The sequence below is a fragment of the Phacochoerus africanus genome, chromosome 1, assembly GCF_016906955.1.
Source record: "Phacochoerus africanus isolate WHEZ1 chromosome 1, ROS_Pafr_v1, whole genome shotgun sequence".
Classification (NCBI taxonomy): domain Eukaryota; kingdom Metazoa; phylum Chordata; class Mammalia; order Artiodactyla; family Suidae; genus Phacochoerus; species Phacochoerus africanus.
This window is the reverse complement of record NC_062544.1, coordinates 111406881-111429684: the sequence shown is the minus strand read 5'-3', so window position 1 is coordinate 111429684 and position 22804 is coordinate 111406881. Positions and strand designations below refer to the sequence as shown.

The following is a 22804-nucleotide window of genomic DNA, read 5'->3' as shown; positions in this document are numbered from 1 at the left end:
CATGATCCAAGAATGTCAGGACAGAACAGAACAAGTTAGGGCCCTGCTTTCTTTCTTTTTTTTTCTTTTTTTTTTAAACAAACTTTTATTTTATTTTATTTTATTTTTTCATTTTTTTTTTGGTCTTTTTTCTATTTCTTTGGGCCACTCCCGCAGCATATGGAGGTTCCCAGGTTAGGGGTCGAATTGGAGCTGTAGCCACTGGCCTATGCCAGAGCCACAGCAACACAGGATCCGAGCCGCATCTGCAACCTACACCACAGCTCACGGCAACGCCGTATCGTTAACCCACTGAGCAAGGGCAGGGACCGAACCCGCAACCTCATGGTTCCTAGTCGGATTCGTTAACCACTGCGCCACGACGGGAACTCCCCGCTTTCTTTCCTGGAGGATTTCTCAGAGCCAGGGTGAAAACTGTGAATGGCAAAGAGGGGCTGATAATTCCTAGCATTTTCTGTAAAAGCTTGGTGGTCCAGGAAGTCCTTTGGATCTTCCCTGTCTCATCCCCACCCCCAGCCCTTCCCCGCACCCTGGCAGCCGCCAAAGCCAGCCAGGAGCAGTCAAGGTCATGTGGACACAGATGTTAGCGTGACCTACTCTCCCTGATTCCCAAGGGCCGTGCTAAAGGCGGGAAGGTGCCAGGGAAACTGGGACCTGGTGGTTCCCTAGGAAATGCCGGTGTAGGGGGCACCTCAGACCATGGGGGTTTCAGAGGGAAGAAAGGAGCAGACCCAAGGGCCCAAAGGGCATGGGCATAAGCAATGGACATGGGGCGGGGCGAGAGACAGAAGGCGCCGGGTAGGGAGGGGGCCTCTTTGAAGCAGCCTGATCCCAGAGCGGCTTTGCTCTGGCCACAGCGCTGCCTGGTGGCCACACAGCGGCAGTGCCAAGCTCCCTTTGCTCTGCAGCCCATTCTTCCCACTGGAATTGATTAAAAGCCAAAATATAAAATCAGATAATGTAAAGCTCTTAGAGGAAAACACAAGCCGAACCCTCTCTGACATCACCTACAGAAATATCTTGGTATGGAAATGCTATGAAATCGGGTTGTGATGATCATTGTACAACTAATAATGTAATAAAAACCTTCAACCCCCTCCCCATAAACACCCCAACTTCACAGCAATATCTTCTCAGATCCACTTCCTAGAGTAATGATAATTAAAACAACTATTAAAAATGGACCAATTAAACTTAAAATTTTTGCACAGCAAAAGAAACCCTTGAAAAATGAAATGACAACCCAGAGAATGGGAGGAAATATTTGTAAATGAAGTGACAGAGAAGCGCTTCATATCTAAAATGTATAAACACCTCTTGCAGCTCAATTCCAAAAAACAATCGACCCCATCAAAAAGGGCAGAAGATTCAGACAATTCTACAAATACATACAGTTGCCCAAAAAGTACATGAAAAGATGTACAACATCTTTGTTATTCTATGATATAACACCCTGCATCAGCCAGAATGTCCATCATTGAAAAGTCTACAAACAATTAAATCTGGAGAGGGTGTGGAGAAAAGGGAACCCTATTGTACTGCTGGTGGGAATGTAAGCCTGTGCAACCACTTTGGAAAACAGTATGGAGATTACTCAAAGTCTAAAAATAGAATATTTGATTCAGCAATCCCACTCCTGGGATTCTTTCTAGAGAAAACCATGACTCCAAAAGATAAATGTACACTGGTGTTCATTGCAGCACTATATACAATAGCCAAGACCTGGTATCAACCTAAATGTCCAATGACAGAGGAGTGGATGAAGACAATGTGGTACATATACATAATGGAATATTACTCAGTGGTATTTGCAGCAACATGGATGGACCTAGAAATTATCATGCTTAGAGAGGGTATTCAGACAGTGAGATTAAAATGTCATATGCTATCACTTATACGTGGAATCAAAAAAAAAAAAACATACAATGAACTTCTCTGCAGCACATACTGACTCACAGACTTTGAAAAACTTGTAGTTTCCTAGGAGCTAGGTTGGGATACGGAGGGATGGGCTGTGGTTTGGGATGTAAATGCTGCACAATTGGTTTGTGATTTTTGTACAACTCTAAATATAATAAAATTTGAGGTTTTTTTTCAAAGAGAAAATATCCTGAAAGAAGGTAGAAAAAAAATACCTTACCTATTGTTGAGCAATGGTAAGAATTATATACATCTTCTCAGAAATTATACAAGTAAAAAGATAATGGGGTGAAATATTTAAAGTGCTGTCAGGAGAAATACCCACTAACCTAGAATTCTGTATCCTGCAAATTATCCTTCAAACATTAAGAAAAATAACAACTTTCTACGATGGACCAAAAAAATTAGGGAAAACTTTTGCCAGTAGACATGTCTTGCCAGAAATGTTTTTAAAAAGTTCTTCAGAGAAAAAAAGAATGGTATAGGTCAGATTCTACATAAAGAAGAGAAGAAATCAGAGAAGGAAGAAGTTAAACTTTATTTTTTCTTGTTCTTAATTACCTAGCAGATAATATTTTTCCCAAAATAACAACAGCAATAGTGTATTTGATTATTAAACCCTGTGTATAAATGAAATGAATGATAGCAATGATACAGGGAGAAGGGAAGGAATTAGGCACACTAGGTTATTGTAGGTACTTGAAGTACCTGTGAAGCAATATATTGTTATTTGAAAGTAGACTTGAATTAGTTGTAAATGCATATCACAAACTCTAGGGTGACAAATTTAAAAAAATATATAATTGATATGCTAGGAAAGAAAAGAAAGAAATCATATAAAAGGCCCACTTAAAACCACTAAAGGCAAAAAAAGAGTGGCAGACTATAATAAGAATAAAGAACAGGCATAACAAATAGAAAATAGTAACGAACACGGGCGATAGTAATCTAACTATATCAATAATCACTTTAAACATCAATGGTCTAAATGTACCAAGTAAAATTCGGAGATTGTTGGAGTGGATCAAAAATACGATCCCACGAGATGTTCTAAAAGAAACCCACTTTTTTTTTTTTTTTTTTTTTGCCACACCCATGGTATATGGAAGTTCCCAGGCCGGGGATGAAATATGCACCACAACAGTGACCAGGCCTTATCAGTGACAATGCTGGATGCTTTAACCACTAGACCACCAGGGAACTCCCAAGAAATCCACTTTAAATATAAGGACACATATAGGTTAAAAACAAATAGATGTAGGATGGGATTAAGATGGCAGAATAGAAGGACTAGAGCTCAACTACTCTCCTAAAAACAACAAAATTTACAACTAAAGCCTGAGCAATCTTCACCCAAATGGACCTGAAACCTTAAAAAAGATATCCTACTCCAGAAGACAAAGAGGAGGCCACATCAAGAGGCAGGAGGGGCAATTTCACGGTATAAACAACCCCATACCTCCTGGGTGGGAAGCCCCACAGACTGGAAACTACTGGTTCACAGAGACTCACCTACAGGAGTGAGAGTTCTGAGCCCCACATCAAACTGTCACGGTGTGGGGATCTGGCACAGGGAGAAAGAGTCCCGGGGCATCTGGCATTGAAGGCCAGTGGGGCTTGTGTGCAGGACCGCCACGGGACTGGGGGAAACGGAGACCCCATTCTTAAAAGGTGCACACAGACTTTCATGTGCACTGGGTCCCAGGGCAAAGCAAAGTCTCCATAGGAATCTGGGTCAAACCTGACTGCAGTTCTTGGAGGACATCCTGGGAAAACGGGGGTGAATGTGGCTTGTTGTGAGGGAAGGATATCAAAAGCAAAGCTTTCGGGAATATTCAGCAGTGTGCCTTTCTCTGGAGGTGGCCATTTTGGGAAAATCTAGCCCCACCCATCAGCCAGCGCTGAGAAGCCCCAGGGCAAACAACAATCCAGGTGGGATCACAGCCCCGCCCCTCAGTAAACAGGCTACCTAAGACCCCTCAGGCACACAGCTGCCTCTAATCCCATCCAGAGGCTAAGCCCCACCCACCAGAGGGATAGGAATCTGCTCCACCTACCAGTGGGCAGGCATCAGCCCCTCCCATCAGGAAGCCTACAGCAAGCCCCCACACCGACTTCAGCCACAAGGGGGGCGGACACCAGAAGTAAGAGAGGCTACTTATCTGTAAAAGGTCACCACACCAAAAACCTATAAAAATGAAAAGACAGAGAACTATAACTCAGATGAGGGAGAAAGGAAAACCCCCAGAAAATCAGCTAAGCGATGAGGAGATTCTCAGCCTCCAGGAAAAAGACTTTAGATTGTGGATGCTGAAGAAGATGCAAGACATCGGAAATAAACTGGAGGCAAAGATGGATAACTTACAGGAAACACTGAGCAAAGAGATACAAGATAAAAAACTTAAACAAGAAAAGATGCAAAATACAATAACTAGAGGCAGCTAACAGCAGAATACAGCAGGCAGAAGAACAAATAAGCGAGGTGGAGGACAGATTAGTGGAAATTGTGGATGCAGAACAGAAAAGAGAAAAAAGATTGAAAACAAATGAAGAGAGTCTCAGAGAACTCTGGGACAACATTAAACGCACCAACATCCGTATTATAGGGGTGCCAGAAGGAGGAGAGAGAGAGAAGGGGACGGAAAAAATATTCCAAGAGATAATAGCCAAAAACTTGCCTAGCATGGGAAAGGAACCACTCACTCAAATCCAGGAAGCGCAATGAGTACCATATAAAATAAACCCAAGGAGGAAAACCCTGAGACACACATTAATCAAACTGACCAAAATTAAAGACAAAGAGAAAATCTTGAAAGCAGCTAGGAGAAAGAAACAAGTAACATATATGGGAACCCCAATAAGGTTATCGGCAGATTTTTCAGCAGAAACTCTGCAGGCCAGAAGGGAGTGGCATGATATACTTAACGTGATGAAAGGAAAAGACCTCCAACCAAGATTACTTCACCCAGCAAGGCTCTCATTCAGATTTGAAGGAGAAATCAAAACCTTCGCAGATAAGCAAAAGCTGAGAGAATTCAGCACCACTAAACCAGCCTTACAACAAATACTAAAGGAACTTCTCTAGGCAGAAAAGAACAAGAGAAGACGGGAAGAAAAAAGAGCAACAAAAACAAATCCAAAGCAATTAATAAAATGTTAATAAGAACATACACATCAATAACTACCTGAAGGAGTTCCCATCGTGGCGCGGTGGTTAACGAATCCGACTAGGAACCATGAGGTGTGGGTTTGGTCCCTGCCCTTGCTCAGTGGGTTAACGATCTGGCGTTGCCGTGAGCTGTGGTGTAGGTTGCGGACACGGCTTGGATCCCGCGTTGCTGTGGCTCTGGCGTAGGCCGGTGGCTGCAGCTCCGATTCAACCCCTATCCTGGGAATCTCCTTATGCCGCGGGAGCGGCCCAAAGAAATAGCAAAAAGACAAAAAAAAAAAAATTACCTCAAATGTTAATGGACTAAACGCCCCAACCAAAAAAGACATAGACTGGCTGAATGGATACAAAATCAAGACCCATATATATGCTGTCTTCAAGAAACCCACTTCACTTCTAGGGACACATACAAATTGAAAGGGAGAGGATGGAAGAAACTATTTCATGCAAACGGGGATCAAAAAAAGCTGAAGTAGCAATACTCATATCAGACAAAAATAAATAGATGTAGAATGATATATTAACACTAAACAAAAGACAGCAAGAGTAGTGACAAGATGGAGGCACATAAGGACTCAAGCTCACCTCCTTTAATGAAAACACCAAAATTACAACTAATGCTGAACAAACATCAACAAAATAGACTGGAAGATACCAAAAAAGATACCCCTAAAGACAAAGCAAAGCCACAATGAGACCACAGAAAGGGCACTTTCATCATACAAGCAATCCCATACTGGCCAAGTGGGTGACCCATAGACTGGAAAATAACTATATTGGAGAGGCTCTCCCACAGGCGTGAGAGTCCCAAACCCCACACCAGGTTCCCAAACCTGGGGATATGGCAGTAGCTGGAGGAGCCCCTGGAGCATTTGGCATTGAACACCAGTGGGGCCTGAGTACAGAAGCTCCATGGGTTTGGGGGAAACAGAGGTTCTACTCATGAAGGGTGCACACAGGTTTTCACGTGTACTGGGTCCCAAAGTAAAGAAGAATCTGGGTCAGACCTACCTGCGGCTCTCGCAGGGTATCCTGGGAAAATAGGGGGCAACTGTAGTTTGCTGTGGGTGTAGACCACTGGAGGCGGGAGTCCTAGGGAATAATCATTGGTATGAGCTCCCATGGAGGCTTATATTTTGGAAAAATCTGGTCCCACCCCTCAGCAAACAGGCTCCCTAAAGTTCTCTTAGGCACACAGCCACCTCTAATCACATCTATGTCCCCAAGCACCAGAGTGACAAGATTCAGCTCTACCTACCAGTGGGCAGGCACCAGTTCCTCCCATCAGTAACCCTGCCACAAGCCCCTGTATCAACTTCACCCACAAGGGGGCAGACACCAGAAGCAAGAGAAGCTACAATCTTGTAGTCTACAAAAATGAGACCACTCAAAAAGCTATACAAAACAAAAAGGCAGAGGAAGATGAGCTAGATGAAGAATCAAGGCAAACCCCAGAAAAATAGCTAAGTGAACTGGAGATAAGCAACCTAAATGAAAAAGACTTTAGAGTAATGATAGTAAAGATGACCCAAGATCTCAGAAAAAAATTAGAGGGAAAGATCAATGAATTGCCAAAAATGTTTAATGAAGATGTTTAACAAAGATATAACAAATATTTAAAGATTAAACAAGCATAGGTGAAAAACAAAATAACCAAAAATTTTAAATCCACTAGAAGGAACCAACAGCAGAATACAGGAGGCAGAAGAACAAATAAGCAAGGTGGAATATACACTGGTAGAAATCACTGACACAGGACAAAATAAAAAAGAATGAAAAGAAATGAGGACAGTCTATGAGAACCATGGGCCAACTTTAAATGCACCAACATTTGCATTATAGGGGTGCCAGAAGGAAAAGAAAGAGAGAAAGGGCCATGGAATATATTTGAAATGGCAATAGCTGAAAACTTCCCCAACATGGGAAATGAATCACTCACTGAAACCCAGGAAGCACAACAAATACCATATAGAATAAACCCAAGGAAGAACACCCCAAGACACATTTTAATCAAATTAACCGAAATTAAAGACAGAGAAAATACTGAAAGCAGCTAGGGAAAGCAACAAGTAACATATAAGGGAACCCCGATAAAGTTATGGGCAGATTTTTTCAGCAGAAACTCTGCAGGCCAGAAGGGAGTAGCATGATATACTTAAAGTGACGAAAGGAAAAAACCTACAACCAAGAATATTCTACCCAGCAAGGATCTCATTCAGATTTGAAGGAGAAATCAAAAGCTTTACAGGGAGTTCCTATTGTGGCTCAGTGATTAATGAATCCAACTAGGAACCATGAGGTTGTGGGTTCAATCCCATGAGGTTGTGGGTTCAGTCCTTGGCCTTGCTCAGTGGGTTAAGGATCCGGCATTTCTGTGACCTGTGGTGTAGGCCACAGAGGTGGCTCGGATCTGGCATTGCTGTGGCTCTGGTGTAGGCCAGCAGCAACAGCTCTGATTAGACCCCTTGCCTGGGAACCTCCATATGCGGCGGGTGCAGCCCTAAAAAACAATAAATAAATAAATAAATTGAATTAAATTAGATAACAAATCCAAAACAATTATAAAGATAGCAAGGGAATTCCCACTGTGGCTCAGTGCTAAGGAACCCGACTAGTATCCATGAGGATACAGGTTCAATCCCTGGCTCTGCTCAGTGGGTTAAGGACATGGCCTTGATGTAAGCTGTGGTGTAAGTCATAGACGTAGCTTGGATCCTGGTGTTGCTATGGCTATGCCTGTGGCATAGGCCAGCAGCTGCAGCTTCCATCTGACCCCCTAGCTTGGGAACTTCCATATGCCACAGGTGTGGCCATAAAAAGCAAAAAAAAGAAAGAAAGAAAAGCAAAAAAAGGAAAGCAAATGGCAATGAGTACATACTTATCCATAATTACACTGACTGTAAATGGATTAAATATTCCAACCAAAAGACATGCAGTGTCAGAATGGACACAAAAAGAAAACCCATACATAGGCTATTTACAAGAGACACATTTTATTATTTATTTATTTATTATTATTATTTTTTTCTTTTTGCTATTTCTTGGGCCGCTCCTGCGGCATATGGAGGTTCCCAGGTTAGGGGTCCAATCGGAGCTGTAGCCACCAGCCTACGCCAGGGCCACAGCAACGCGGGATCCAAGCCGCATCTGCAACCTACACCACAGCTCATGGCAACGCCAGATTGTTAACCCACTGAGCAAGGGCAGGGACCGAACCCACAACCTCATGGTTCCTAGTCGGATTCGTTAACCACTGCGCCACGACGGGAACTCCCTATTTATTTATTTTTTAATGTTTTGTCTTTTTCAAGGGCCACATCTGCAGCATACAGAGGTTCCCAGGCTAGGGGTCTAATCGGAGCTGTAGCTGCTGGCCTACACCAGAGCTCACAGCAACGCCAGACCCTTAACCCGCTGAGTGAGGCCAGGGATCGAACCCACAACCTCGGTTCCTAATTGGATTTGTTAACCACTGAGCCACGATGGGAAATCCAAGAGACCCATTTCAGACCTAAGGACACACACAACTGAAAGTTAAGGGATGGAAGAAGGTATTCCATGCAAATGGAAGTCAAAGAAAAGCTAGAGTAGCAATATTCATAAGACTATACAGGCTTTAAATTAAAGAATATCACAAGAGACAAAGAAGGACACTACATAATGATCAAAGGATCAATCCAAGAATAAGACATAGCAATTTGTGCTCCCAACATAGGAGCACATCAATATATAAGGCATCTGCTAACAACCATAAAAGGAGAAATCAACAATAACACATTAATAGTGAGGGTCTTTTACACTTAATTTATAGCAATGGATAGATGACCCAAACAGAAAATCAGGAAGGAGACCCAGGCCTAAAATGATGGATTAGGGAGTTCCCATTGTGGCTGAGCAATAACGAGCCTGACTACTATCCATGAGGATGCAGGTTCGATCCCTGGCCTTACTCAGTGGGTTAAGGATCTGGCATTGCTGTGAGCTGTGGTGTAGGTCACAAGATGTGGATCTGGTATTGCTGTGGCTGTGGTGTAGGACAGCAGCTGTAGCTCCAGTTCAACCCCTAGCCTGCCATATGCCAAGGGCGTGGCCATTTAAAAAAAAAAAAGACACAAAAAAATGATGTATTATACCAGACTGACTTAATAGATATTTACAGACCATTCCATCTGAAAGTGGCAGAATACACATTTTCTCAAGCACACATGATCTGTCTAGTACAGATCATATTCTGGGCCACAAATCAAGCCTCAGTAAATTTAAAGAAATTCAAATCACATCAAACATCTTTTCCCACCACAACAATATAAGACTAGCAATTAACAAGACAAAAACTGCAAAAAACACAAACATGGAGACTAAACAATATGCTACTAAATAACCAATGGATCACTGAAGAAATCAAAGAGGAAATAAAAAAAATACCCAGGCAAATGGCAACAAAGACACAATGATTCAAAACCTAAGGGATGCAGAAAAGGCCATTCTAAGAGAGAAGTTTATAGCAATACAATCCTACCTCAGGAAACAAAAATAATCTCAGGAGTTCCCATTGTGGCTCAGCAAGGTAAGACCCCAACATAGTGTTGGTGAGGATATGGATTTGAACCTGGGACTCAATCAGTGTGTTAAGAATCCAGCATTGCTGCAGCTAGGATCTGGTGTTGCCATGGCTGTGGCAACCCCTGATTCAACCCCTACTCTGCGAACATCAATATGCGACAGGTGTGGCCCTAAAAAGAAAAAGAAAATAAATAAAAACTTCCAACAAACAAAAGTCCAGGACCAGATGATCTTACAGGTGAATTCTATCAAACATTCAAACCTATACTTCTGAAACTATTCTAAAAAATTGCAGAGGAAGGAACACTCCCAAGATCAATTTATGAGGCCACCATCACCCTGATACCAAAATCAGACAAAGATACCACAAGAAAAGAAAACTACAGGCCAATATCACTAATGAACACAGATGCAAATATCCTCAACAAAATATTAGCAAACCGAATATAACAATACATTAAATGGATTAGGAGTTCCCATTGTGGCTCAGTGGTAATGAACCTGACTAGTATCCATAGGATGTGGGTTTAATCCCTGGCCTCACTCAGTGGGTTAAGTATCCAGTGTTACTATGAACTGTGGTGTGGGTTGAAGACATACGGCTTGGATACTGTGTTACTGTGGCTATGGTGTAGGCCGGCAGCTACAGCTCTGATTCAACCCCTAGCCTGGGTACTTGCATATGCCGTAAGTGAGGCCCTAAAAAGACTAAAAAAAAAAAAAAAAGGGTCATACACCATGACCAAGTGGGATTTATCCCAGGGATGCAAGGATTTTGCAATATCCACAAATCAATCAGTGTGATACATCACATTAATAAACTGAAGAATAAAAGCCATATGGTCATCTCAATAGATGCAAAAAAGCTTTTGACAAAATTCATTACCCATTTACAATAAGAACCCTTCAGAAAGTGGGCACAAAGAAAAAATACCTCAACATAATCAAGGTGATATATGACAAATCTATAGCTAATATTCTCTATGGTGAAAAGCTGAAAGCATTTCCTCTAAGAGATCAGGAACAAGACAAGGATGTCCACTCTCCATTTTTATTCAACATAGTTTTAGAAATCCTGGCTAGGGCAATCAGAGAAGAAAAAGAAATAAAAGGAATCCAAATTGGAAAAGAAGAAGTAAAACTATCACTGTCTGCAGATGTCATGATGCTATACATAGAAAATCCTGAAGATCTATCAGAAAACTACTAGAGCACATCAGTGAATTTGGTAAAGTTGCATGGTACAAAATTAATACACAGAAACCTCTGGCATTCTTACACAATAACAATGAAAGATCAGAGAAGAAATTAAGGAAACAATCCCATTTACCATCTCATCAAAGAAAATAAAATAGTTAGGAATAAACCTACCTAATGAGGCAAAAGACTTGTACTCTGAAAACTTTAAGACACTGATGAAGGAAATCGAAGATGACACAAACTGATGCAAAGATATACTGTGTTTTTGGATTGGAAAAATCAGCATCCATCATCAAAATGACTATACTACCCCAGGCATACTACAGATTCAGAACAATCCTTATTAAATTACCAATGGCCTTTTTCACAGAACTAGAACAAAAACTTTAAAAAAATTGTATGGAAACACAAAAGACCCTGAATAGCCAAAGCAGTCTGAGAAAGACAAATGGAGCAGGAGGAATTAGGCTTCCTGACTTTAGAGTATACTACAAGCTACAGTCATCAAAACAATATGGTACTAGAACTAAAACAGAAATATAGATCAATGGAACATTATAGAAAGCCCAGAAATAGGAGTTCCCGTTGTGGCTCAGTGTAAATGAATCTATCATTCACGAGGATGCAGGTTCGATCCCTGGCCTTGCTCAGTGGGTTAAGAATCTGGCATTGCTGTGAGCTGTGGTGTAGGTTGCAGACATGGCTCAGATCTGGTGTTGCTATGGTTGTGGTATAGGCCAGCGGTTGCAGCTCCGATTCAACCCCTAACCTGGGAACCTCCATATGCTGTGGGTGTGGCCCTAAAAAGGAAAAAAAAAAAAAGAAATCCACACACCCTTGGTCACTTAATCTATGACAAGGAGACAAGAATATACAGTGGTAAAGACAGTCTCTTCAATAAGTGGTACTGCAAAAACTAGACAGCTGCATGTAAAAGAATGAAATTAGACCCTTTCTAACACCATACACAAGAATAAACTCAAAATGGGTTAAAGCCCTAAATGTAAGACCAGATACTATAAAACTCTTAAGAGGAAAACATAGGCAGAACACTCTTTGACGTAAACTGTAGCAATATCTTTTTTTGGCGGGGAGGGTACAGTATATGGAAGTTCCCAGGCTAAGTGTCGAATAGGAGCTACAGCTGCCAGCCTACGTCAGAGCCACAGCAACACCAGATCTGAGCTGCATCTGTGACCCACACCACAGCTCATGGCAACGCCAGATCCTTAACCCACTGAGCGAGACCAGGGATTGAACCTGCATCCTCATGGATACTAGTTGGGTTTGTTAACTGCTGAGCCATGAAGGGAACTTTGCAGTATCTTTTTAGATCCACCTCCTAGAGTAATGACAATAAAAAAAAAAATAAACAAATGGGACCTAATTAAATTTAAAAGCTTTTGCACAGCAAAGAAATCCATAAAAAAAGAAAGGAGAGCTCACAGAAGAAGAGAAAATCTTTGCAAATGAAGCAACTGATAAGGGATTACTCTCCAAAATATACAAAAGGCTTATACAGATGTAATAAAAAAATGAACAACCCAATTAAAAATGGTCAGAAGATTTGAACAGACATTTCTCCAAAGAAATAGCCAAAAAACAAATGAAAAGATGCTCAACATTGCTAATTATTAGAGAAATGAAAATCAAAACTACAATGCAGTATCACCTCACACAAGTCAGAATAGCCATCATCAAAAAAATCTACAAACAGGAGTTCCCATCATGGCGCAGTGGTTAACGAATCTGGCTAGGAACCATGAGGTTGCGGGTTTGATCCCTGGCCTTGCTCAGTGGGTTAAGGATCTGGCACTGCCGTGAGCTGTGGTGTAGGTCACAGACATGGCTCGGATCCTGCATTGCTGTGGCTCTGGCGTAGGCTGGAGGCTACAGCTCCGATTTGACCCCTAGCCTGGGAACCTCCATATGCCACGAGAGCATAGAAAGAAATGGCAAAAGAGACAAAAAAAAAAAAAAATCTACTAACAGTAAATGCTGGTGAGTGTGTGGAGAAAAGGGAACTGTCCTACACTGTTGGTGAGAATGTAAGCCAGTGCAATCACTATGGAAAACAGAATGGAAGTTCCTCAAAAAATTAAATATAGAAACACCATATGATATAACAATCTACCTCTGAGCATAGAATCAGAGAAAACCATAATTCAAAAAGATACATGCATCCTGGTGTTCACTGCAGCACTACTTACAATAGCCAAGACATGAAAGCAACCTAAATGTCCATCAACAGAGGAGTGGATAGAGAAGATATGCTACATATATACAATGGAATATTACTCAGCCATAGAAAAGAATAAAATAATGCCATTTGTAGCAACATAGATGGACCTATAATTATCATACTAAGTGAAGTCAGACAGGGAAAGACAAACATGATATCACTTATATGTGGAAGCTAATAAAAAGGATACAAATGAACTTATTTACAAAACAGAAACAGACTGACAGACTTTGAAAACAAACTTATGGTTACCAAAGGGGAGTGGGTAGGAATAGATTGGGGGTTTGGGATTGGCACTTGCGCACTATTGTATATGGAATGAAATGTCAATGGGGACCTGCTGCATAGCACAGGGACTTCCATCCAATATCTGGGATTACCTACATGTGAAAAGTATCTTAAAAAAGAATGGATGTATGTATGTGCATAACTGAATCACTTTGTTGTGTAGCAGAAATTATTATAATATTGTAAAGCAACTATACATCAATAAAAAAATTTAAATGGGGGGAAAAGAGCTGTGAGTTTATGTTTTATTCAGGGAACTTACTGAGGACTATAGCCTAGAAGACAGCCTCTCAGTAGCTCTGAGGGAACTGCTCTGAAGAGATATGGGGAGAAGTTAATTTATATATGATTTTTGGCTATAGTCACACATACATCTTGGTTATAGATGGTTTACAAAGAACTAATAGCTCAAGTTCATGATTTTTTTAGTGCTTTTCTGTGTGGGAAGTTGCAAGCATCTGGGTTCATGAAGATTCTTTCTAAGATCTACATCTAATTATCTAAGGGGTCTGCTTGTCCAAAGCACAGAGCGCCTCATCCTTTTTCATTTTGAATTCCTCAGGGTGCACTGTTGACAGCAACCACAGTAGCTGACTTAATCCTTGTAGAACTGGATGGTGAGCAACAGTCTTTATTTTAAAGTTCACTCTCTTCTGCTGCCAGGCATTGCAACCTTGAAAAGACATTTCCTCCCCTCCTCCACACATACCTTCTTATTTCATTATCGACACACCTGACATAAAAAGCATTTTGTCTAGCCAGCTTCTCTGAGCAACTGTGGGAGTCACAGCAGGTAAAGTGGACTTAGTAATTTGCATACTTTGGGGCTGGAAAATAGTTATTTATTATTTAGTTTTACTCAGGGAAGGTCTGGGCAGAAATCACCTAGATGTACAATTTTCCTGGAAAAATGTTTAGAAACCAGCAGATAAATGTCAATTAACTTGTATAATATTTTCAATAATGCAAATAAGCTACTGATAAATACACTATGGTTTTCATTTCAATAATGTTATAGGTTAGTAACACTAACACCAAAGTAATCATACTATAGAACATTAAGAGTATAGAAGTATTCAGTGTTTTCAACCTTCCTGTTTCTTACTATCTGTTGATTTACCTGTCACTGAACTTTCTATTGACTGCCTTTCTTACCTCAGATTGTTAGGTAGCAACCGTATATTGGAAAAGAACTCAAATGTGGCAAAAGCCAGAGGGCCTTGGAACAAAATAACCTCACCAAACACAAAGCTTCAAGACGAAAATACCTGGAGAAACTATCAAGTTGTGACAATGTAATTTGTATCTTCCCTGTTTCTTACTCTAGCACAAACCTGTGCTAAAAATAGAAACCCCCTTTCCTATATAACTAACTGCTCCCTAAGCAGTGGGGAGCCTGAGTTCTCTCTGCTCAGTCAGTGCTCCCAGACACTCTGTTGGTCCATAAACCTGCTTGAGATTTCATTGTTCCAGTCTCTGCCTCCTTCTTCCCCTGCTGTTTCTAACAGAGATACATATTAACTTTAAAACATTTCATTGAAAAATGCTTGGTGCTCACTCTTTACCAAAGGATCCTCTGCAGATACTCTTTACTAGCTCCTTTCCTGGCATCTTTTAAAATTCCATGTACTTTTTAAGGTAGCAAGGTAACACATTTATTCTGAATCTTGGAATCCAAACCCTTGTACAGATAAATCTAATAAACCATTACTTTAAATTGTAAAAAATAAAGAAGTACAAAGAGGATTTATATACAAGTTCTCAAGACTTGTCAACTAAAGAGTAGTACTTGCCATTTGCCTCTACAAAGATGAAGTCACTAGCCACTGCAGTCACTGACCGTCAACACATCCTGAAAGGGGTTCAGAAAAAGGTCAGGAACAAGGTACTCTGTGCCTTGGAAAAACTGGCAGAACAAGCCTTCAGACATATAGATATTTTCAGGAAAAAACTTTATGAACCCCAGGTATTTCATTTTCTCACTTAGAAAAGCACTAAAATCATTAACGGGGACATTTGGTCCTCATAAGTAGCAGCAACTTCTACTGAGATGAGTGCTTGATTGCAAGTACCCCTTCTCCAAAAATCACATATATGGTGACCTCACCTCTTTACCACTTTGGAGCAATTCTTCTGAGCTCTCTGAGAGCTTGTCCCCCAGGCTGTAGCCTTCAGTAAGCCTCCCAATAAAACTGAAACTCATGGCTCTCACATTGTGTGTTTTTATTCAGTTCACATTACCATAAAGCCATAAGAATTAAAACAGCATTGCTTGGGCTCAAGTATAGATACATCAGTAATGGAACAGAAGAGAGAGTCCAGCAACAGATTCATACACACACACACATTCCCTCGTAAAATTCTACTTTTGAGATCATTTTTTTTCTTATGGCAAATTATTCTAGGAAAAATAATTAAGCCATTGAATTTCATCAGACACAGTTCATTCCAAATAACCTGAGGAAAGAACAAATAAGAAGTATTTAGACTTCATTTCCTGGTTAACAAGGGATCTCTGTGAGAATTTCTACTTTACATAGAATTTTGTCTGTCCTGCTGTCAAAATATGTACATATTTCCACAGCTCTTCTGCCACCATGAATGGGGCCTTCTCTAGTGTCATTCTTGTTCTAGCCATCTCCACGGGGGCTGACTTTGCAGTTGGTGAGTTCCATGTCCTTGCTCGGCCTACATTTTCTGCCATATATCCAGGATCATGAGGGCATTAGAGGTAAAGTGGAAGTGTTGTCTTGCTTTATTTAATCCTAATTTTTCATATTATGGATGTGAAGAGAATTAAAGGATTTACACAATGTTACTGATATCAAAGCTGGGAGTCAAATCCAAATCTTCCAAATCTAGGACCACTGAACTTTTCAAAATACCTGGTTATCATCCAGGACATTTCTATTTCCAGAGTCTGTGTATTTTGTTTGTTTGTTTGTTTTTTTAGGGCCACATCTACAGCATATTGAAGTTCCCAGGCTAGGGGTCTAATCAGATCTGTAGCCGCTGGCCTACACCACAGCCACAGCAATGCCAGATCCGAGCCGTGTCTGCGACCTACACCACAGCTCACAGCAATGCCGGATCCTTACCCTACTGAATGAGGCCAGGGATCGAACCTGCAACCTCTCGGTTTCTAGTTGAATTCATTTCCACTGCGCCACGACAGGAGCTCCGAGTCTGTGTATTTACATTTCTCAAACCCCAAAATAACTTCATGAGGTTCTGAGGAAACAGACTTGGATATTATTCTGGTTAATGGCTGACTTCAGTGTCAATAGTGTTCATGGTTAACTGATGGCCTCAACACATTCTCTTTCCATTTGGACTCAGATACTCTTTTTCATCTACTTTCAGTCTCTTACTTTCTATTGGGCTCTCTCTCAAAACATTTTTTCAAGCTTCTCTCATGTTAAGAAGCTTTGTGATTAATTGAAAACTATTCTTCATTGCTCTTTCATGGGGGAAAATAACACCTTTCTCTCCCCTACTAAAGGAAAAGCAATTTCCTTCTGCTTGCAACACTTCTGACACCGAATGTGTGGGTTTTCTACACCAAGCAATCCTCTAATTTTCTGTGGACACCAAATGGGTGTCTTACAACTTAATTCAATTATGACACTAACTACCTGGCCTTAGTGCAGATCCTGTTACTGAATTCAGGTTCAGCTGCTTGTTACTTGAAATCTAGCTCTTGAGAGGCAAGAGGTGGTAGGAAAAGAAAGGTTCCTTTATTCAGGAGACTGGCAACCTGGGGAGAAAGTTGTCCAAAAACCAACTCTGAAGGTTCTGCTCAACCATGAAAATTTTTAAAAGGAGAATCATTTGAAGTGTGTGTCAGAATCTTCCTTATCTACCACTGTGTGCAGACTCTCTTCTGATTGGTTGATGGTGAGGTAATAAGGGCAGTGTTCCAGGAATCTTGTGCTCAGCCTGAAGTTACCATCCTCTAAGACTTCAGTTTCTCAGAACCCAAAGGTACTGTAATGTATATTCCTTGAAGAGCAACTAGGACCCTGCTTTATTGTGCACTATTGTTTCTTGACTGCTCCTCCTTTTTTCCCTACATTTCCTCCCTTCCCTGATTAGCACCTGTTTGAATCTCCCCTTTGGAACTCAGGAAGGCCATGGAGGCTGAATGAGGCCTATTTTCTACAAACAAAAAACGGGACACATAAAAGATTTGTAACTGGGAGGGCCCCACAGTTTCAACCCCACAGGTTAAGTAAGGACTCAGTCCCACAGAACTGCTTCCTTTTCAGATACCAGTCACAAGTCTGGGCTTCTAGTACTTCTGACTGACCAGCTATAAGTCAGGGGTTCCCATGACATCCTCCTTGGGTTTGATAATTTGCTAGAATGGCTCAAAGAACTCAGGAAAAGTGCTTTACCACAAAAAAGGACACAATTTAGGAATAGACAAATGGAAGAGATACAGAAGGTAGAGTATGTGGGAAGAGGCTCAGGGTCTCTCTGGGTTTGCTACCCTCCTGCACCTCAGTGTATTCACCAGCCTGGAAGGGCTCAGAATCCTTATGGTTAGAGTTTTTATGGTGGTTCCATTATGAAGGTATGATTGATTAAATCATTGGCAATTGGTGGTTAATTCAGTCTCAACCCCGTTTTCCCTCCCTAGAGAGTGAAGGGTAGGGCTGAAAGTCCTAACCCTCTAATCACATGGTTGGTTCCTCTGGCAATTAGCCCTTATACTCTAATGAGCTCAGGTATATGGTTGAAAGGTGAAAGGGGGCTTATTATGAATAACAAAAGATACTTTTTTTTTTTTGTCTTTTTGCCATTTCTTGGGCCGCTCTCGTGGCATATGGAGGTTCCCAGGCTAGGTGTCAAATTGGAGCTGTAGCTGCCGGCCTACGCCAGAGCCACAGCAACGCGGGATCCGAGCCACGTCGGCAACCCACACCACATCTCACAGCAATGCTGGATCCTTAACCCACTGAGCAAGGCCAGGGATCGAACCCACAACCTCATGGTTCCTAGTCAGATTCGCTAACCACTGTGCCACAACAGGAACTCCACAAAAGATACTCTTATCACTCAAATATATATTTCTTATTATATCACACTCCTTACCCCTATCAAACTGAATCCTCTCTGAAGAAATCTAGATATTACTTCTTTCCCTAATTCACAGTCAAGAGAGGGGCAGGTCATTTCTCATCCCCTCCTCCAGCTCTGTGTTACTGAGGCTAAATTCTAGGAGGGTGAGGCCAAGAGGTAGGGAGTTCCCTTTCCATCCAGCTCCCATTTGTGGGGCAGACGTTCTACCTCAGGTGAGACAGTCTGAGAACAATGGGTTCCCAGTTGCCCTCACTCTAGCTTCTTTGTAGATTGGAGGTGCCATGCTAGGAGAAACAAGATGAGGTGATCATGTAACCACGCCAGTGCCCTGTGGGGCTCCTAGGCAGACAAGTCTTTCTGTGTCCTCCATTTCTGTTTTTAGGGAATAAGCCCTCAGCCTCCAAGACCTTCCCTGAGTTCCAAAGGGTAGATGATAATCAGGGAAGGGAGGGGATACAGAGACCAGGGAGGAGTAGTCAAGAGGCAACAGAGTCCTGGTTCCTCCTTAAGGAATATACATAACAATATCTTTGAGCCTTTCTGCAGAACTAAAACCCCCAACAAATAGAAGAACTACTAGATGAAGCATTCTTCATTCCTGGAAAGAGGACCATCAGAACCAGTCCTGGGGGCTACTAAACATGAGCTTTGAAAGACAATGCAAGCTTGCCTCTACCCTGATCCTTATCTGTGGCCCTATTTTCCACTCCCCAAACTAGAAAACCACCTCCTCATCCCTTCCAAATGGGTCACAGTCTTTAAGGCATTAGCCTGCTGTGGCCCCCTTTGCCTGACAAAGATAAAGCTATCTTTCTCCTTCACCCAAAACTCTGACACTGCGTTTCTTTTCGGCAACCTGCAACTGTGGACAGAGGCTGAGTTTTGGCAACAGTAAGAGTCTACTACCTCTTTTCAGTGCTCTGCTTATAAATCAGGGTGTCTCTGAGAGAAGCAGGCCATTGCCCAGAGCAGTGGCATATATACTTTGCTGTAGAAGAGTGGGATGCCACAAGAAGGGAGATTTCCAAAGATTTCCAAAGAAACTGATTTTATTTGGAACAAAATGTGAAGTTCAAGCTTAAGGTTCTTCTTAAAAACAATGGAGATGTTTATAGTCAGTAATTAAGAGGAAGCATGTAGTTCCATGAGAGCAACAAACTAAGCCACAGGCCAGCTAATTTACCTGAATGAACCAGGAACCAAAACAGCTAAAAAAAAAAAAAAAAAGAGAGCCCCCAGGGATCAGAACAAATCTCAAAGGCTTATCTCACCCTGGAGCAATTTATGCACTAGACTACTATTGAAAACAATAGAGCAATCCTCTGGCAACTAGCAGAGCTGAACAGCTGACCTAATATCTACAGAGGTAGGTAAGCTTGATATAGAGATCAAAGCGATAGTCAAGGCAAGCCCCACTAAAACTATTGTCACTCTAGCCCAAAGCTATATCCTCTGAAAAGCTACATCAGAGGCTTCATACTGCTGGGAAAAGAGGTTTGACTAAAATAGTTGAGCCAAGGCATTAAACAAAGAAATAAGCAAGCAGCAAGCCTTGAATGGGAGTGGGGAAAAGACAGTATCCAGCTAAAATATACTATCCAAATGTCCAGTTTTCAACAAAAAAAAGTTATGAAACATGCAAAGAAACAGTGTGACCCCAAGAGAGTAAAGCAGAAACAGAAAATGCCTGCGAAAGGTCCAGATGTCTGATTCAACAGACAAAAAGCTTGAAGCAGTTATCATATATAAGTTCAAAAAACTGAAGGAAGCCATGCTCAAAAAGTAAAGGAAGTTCCTGTGTGGTGCAGTAGGTTAAGAATCCAGCACTGAGGCAGCTGTGGTGCAGGTTGCCAACTGAGATGTCCCAAGGCATACAGAAAACAAAAAGTAAAATGGCAGATGTGTACATGAGGCAGAATACTAACTCAGATAGTCAGTGTAGGAGCATGGGCTTCCATGCATTCTTTGATATGACTATTGATTGACATTTGTGGTTTAAGGGCTCCAGAGAGTAATTCCCCACGGTCTTGTTCACTATAGGAAATGTACCTTCCCCCACATGGAGCTTAATGTCTAACCCACTCCTCAACTGATAGAAAAGGAATAAGAGGTATGGTGACTTAGTCTGAGGGAAGAGAAGGACAAAGAAATCACATAACTTATGGGACATTTCCACCCTTAAAACTCCTATTGGACAAGGACTGATATATGTAACTGGGTAAGGCCAATGGGAGAAAACCACATCTTTCTGGACTCCACATTGGTACCCTTCCCTCACCTTTAAGGGATAAAAACCCCTATAGGACAATGGGACCCCATAGGAGCCCTGGGACCTATCTGCTTTCCGTAATACTTTGCTTGCTTGCTGCCTATGTGTTCGCAGAGTTCATTCTCCAACTGCGTGAACAAGAACCCAGATTCCAGTAATATCCTTCTGGCATCATATACAACTGTATCAACAAAATTAAGTGCAAATATCACAATCCAATCAAAAGGTAGAAATGTTCATACTGGATTAAAAAGGCAAGACCCAACACTATGTCGTCTTCAGGAGATATGCTGGCTTTTTTTTTTTTTTTTTTGCAAAAATAAAAAAGCTGATCCTAAAATTCATATGGAAATGCAGAAGACAGAATAGCAAAATAATCTTGAAAAAAGAACAGAACTGGAAAGTTCTCATACACTCCAATTGTGGAAAGTAACATAATGTCTTTTCCATCAAAGGAAATCTTGGTTACTCCATTTTGCTCCAGCTCCAGCTTCTGCTGAATCAACCATGGGACCCCCTTCCTCTTTACCTCTTTTCCCAGTAACAATTTGTTTCAAATTAGCCAACTTGGAAGAATGTGTGCCCTGATCCGACCAATGGGAAGGGGACAGGTAAATCACCTGCATTAGGGATAAATAGGGGAGGGTCCTTTGTTTGGCACGCCTACTTTTTGGTGTGCCCCCACCCTTCTGCAGAAGTAAAGAGCCTTCTTGAGATTTCTCCTTGTCCACGTGTCTCACTTTCAGACACTGACAACCTGAGCCAGAGTTATTGTAATTTCCAAAACAATTTCAAAATCTACCACAAAGTTAGATACTAAGACAGTGTGGGGCAGAGTTCCTGTTGTGGCTCCAGAGGTGGGCATGGCACACCGCCACTGGGGATACCTGAACAAAAATCACTTGCAGCCTCAACCACCTCAGAGAAGGACAATGTGACGGAATACCACCTGTTGTTGCTCTTGCTCCCCTGGGAGCAGGCCTGCCCTGCTACTGCCACTGCCAAACACTCTGGGCAGTGCCCAGACATTTCATCACTTTCCCTTCCCAGGAACCTGCAACTAGGAGCAGCTTGTGGAGTACACCCTGTGGGGGCTAAGCAGGACAAGGTGCTTCCTGCATGGTCTACAGATGGCAGGGGTAAACCATCGCAGTTATCTCTGGCTCCAGAGGTGGGAGTGGCCTGCTACCTCTAAGGGTATGTGAACAGGCACCACAGTGCAGAGGAGGGCACTGTGACCGAACACCACCTGTTGGTGCTCTTGCATCCCTGGGAACACACCAGCCCTGCTGCTGCCACTGCTGAATGCTCTGGGCAGCACCCACACATCTGATCTCTGTTACTTCCCAGGATCCTGCAACTAGGAGCAGCCTGTGCAGCACCTCCTATGTGGGCTAAGTGAGACAGGTTGCTTCATGTATGGTCTACAGGTGGTGGGGGCAAACCACCATAGTTATCACTGACTCCAGAGTCAGACATGGCCCTCTACCACTAGGGGTCCCTGAACAGGCACCACTTGCGGTTCCAGTCACTTCAGAGGAGGGCAATGCAACTGAACACCAACTGTTGTTGCACTCACTCCCCTGGGAACTCATGCAGCCTGCTGCTGCTACTGCCAAATGCTCTGGTCACCTTGTAGATCTGCTTAGAGCTCAATACCACTTTCCAGGGCCCTGCAACTAGGAGTAGCCTGTGCCACCTTCCTGCACATCCTTGCTGCTGTTGAGAGCCCAGTGACCAGGCATTGACTGCTGGCCCTACTCATTGCCTCTTTCTCCCTGAAAACACACTGAGCAGCCTGGGGATAACAGCCTGCTCACATCGAAGAAAGAGACAGCAAATATCCAAACTCCCACACCAAAAATAAATAGTAACTCCCCCCAAAAATACAAAGGGGTGCTCTTGCATAGAAGTAGCTTTACAAGACTCCCCAAACTCACAGAAAAAGAAAAACACAAGCAAGATGAAGAGGCTCAGAAACCATCCCCAGTTAAAGGAACAGGAGAATTCACCTAAACCAGTTGACAATGAAACAGACCTCTGCAGTCTGACAGACATTGAGTTCAAA

General features: G+C 42.1%; 1 long non-coding RNA gene across 3 annotated transcripts in view; it reads right to left on the bottom strand.

Annotated features, from left to right (window-relative positions):
• Window positions 1–5573: 5573 nt before the first annotated feature.
• Window positions 5574–22804, bottom strand: part of LOC125123497 (uncharacterized) — a 47158-nt gene continuing 29927 nt past the window's right edge. The window contains exon 4 of one of the 3 annotated variants that reach the window (XR_007134081.1): window positions 5574–6181. This is a non-coding gene — a long non-coding RNA (uncharacterized LOC125123497). The remainder of the gene's footprint in view (window positions 6182–22804) is intronic. The other 2 variants (XR_007134079.1, XR_007134080.1) reach the window with 2 other exon arrangements.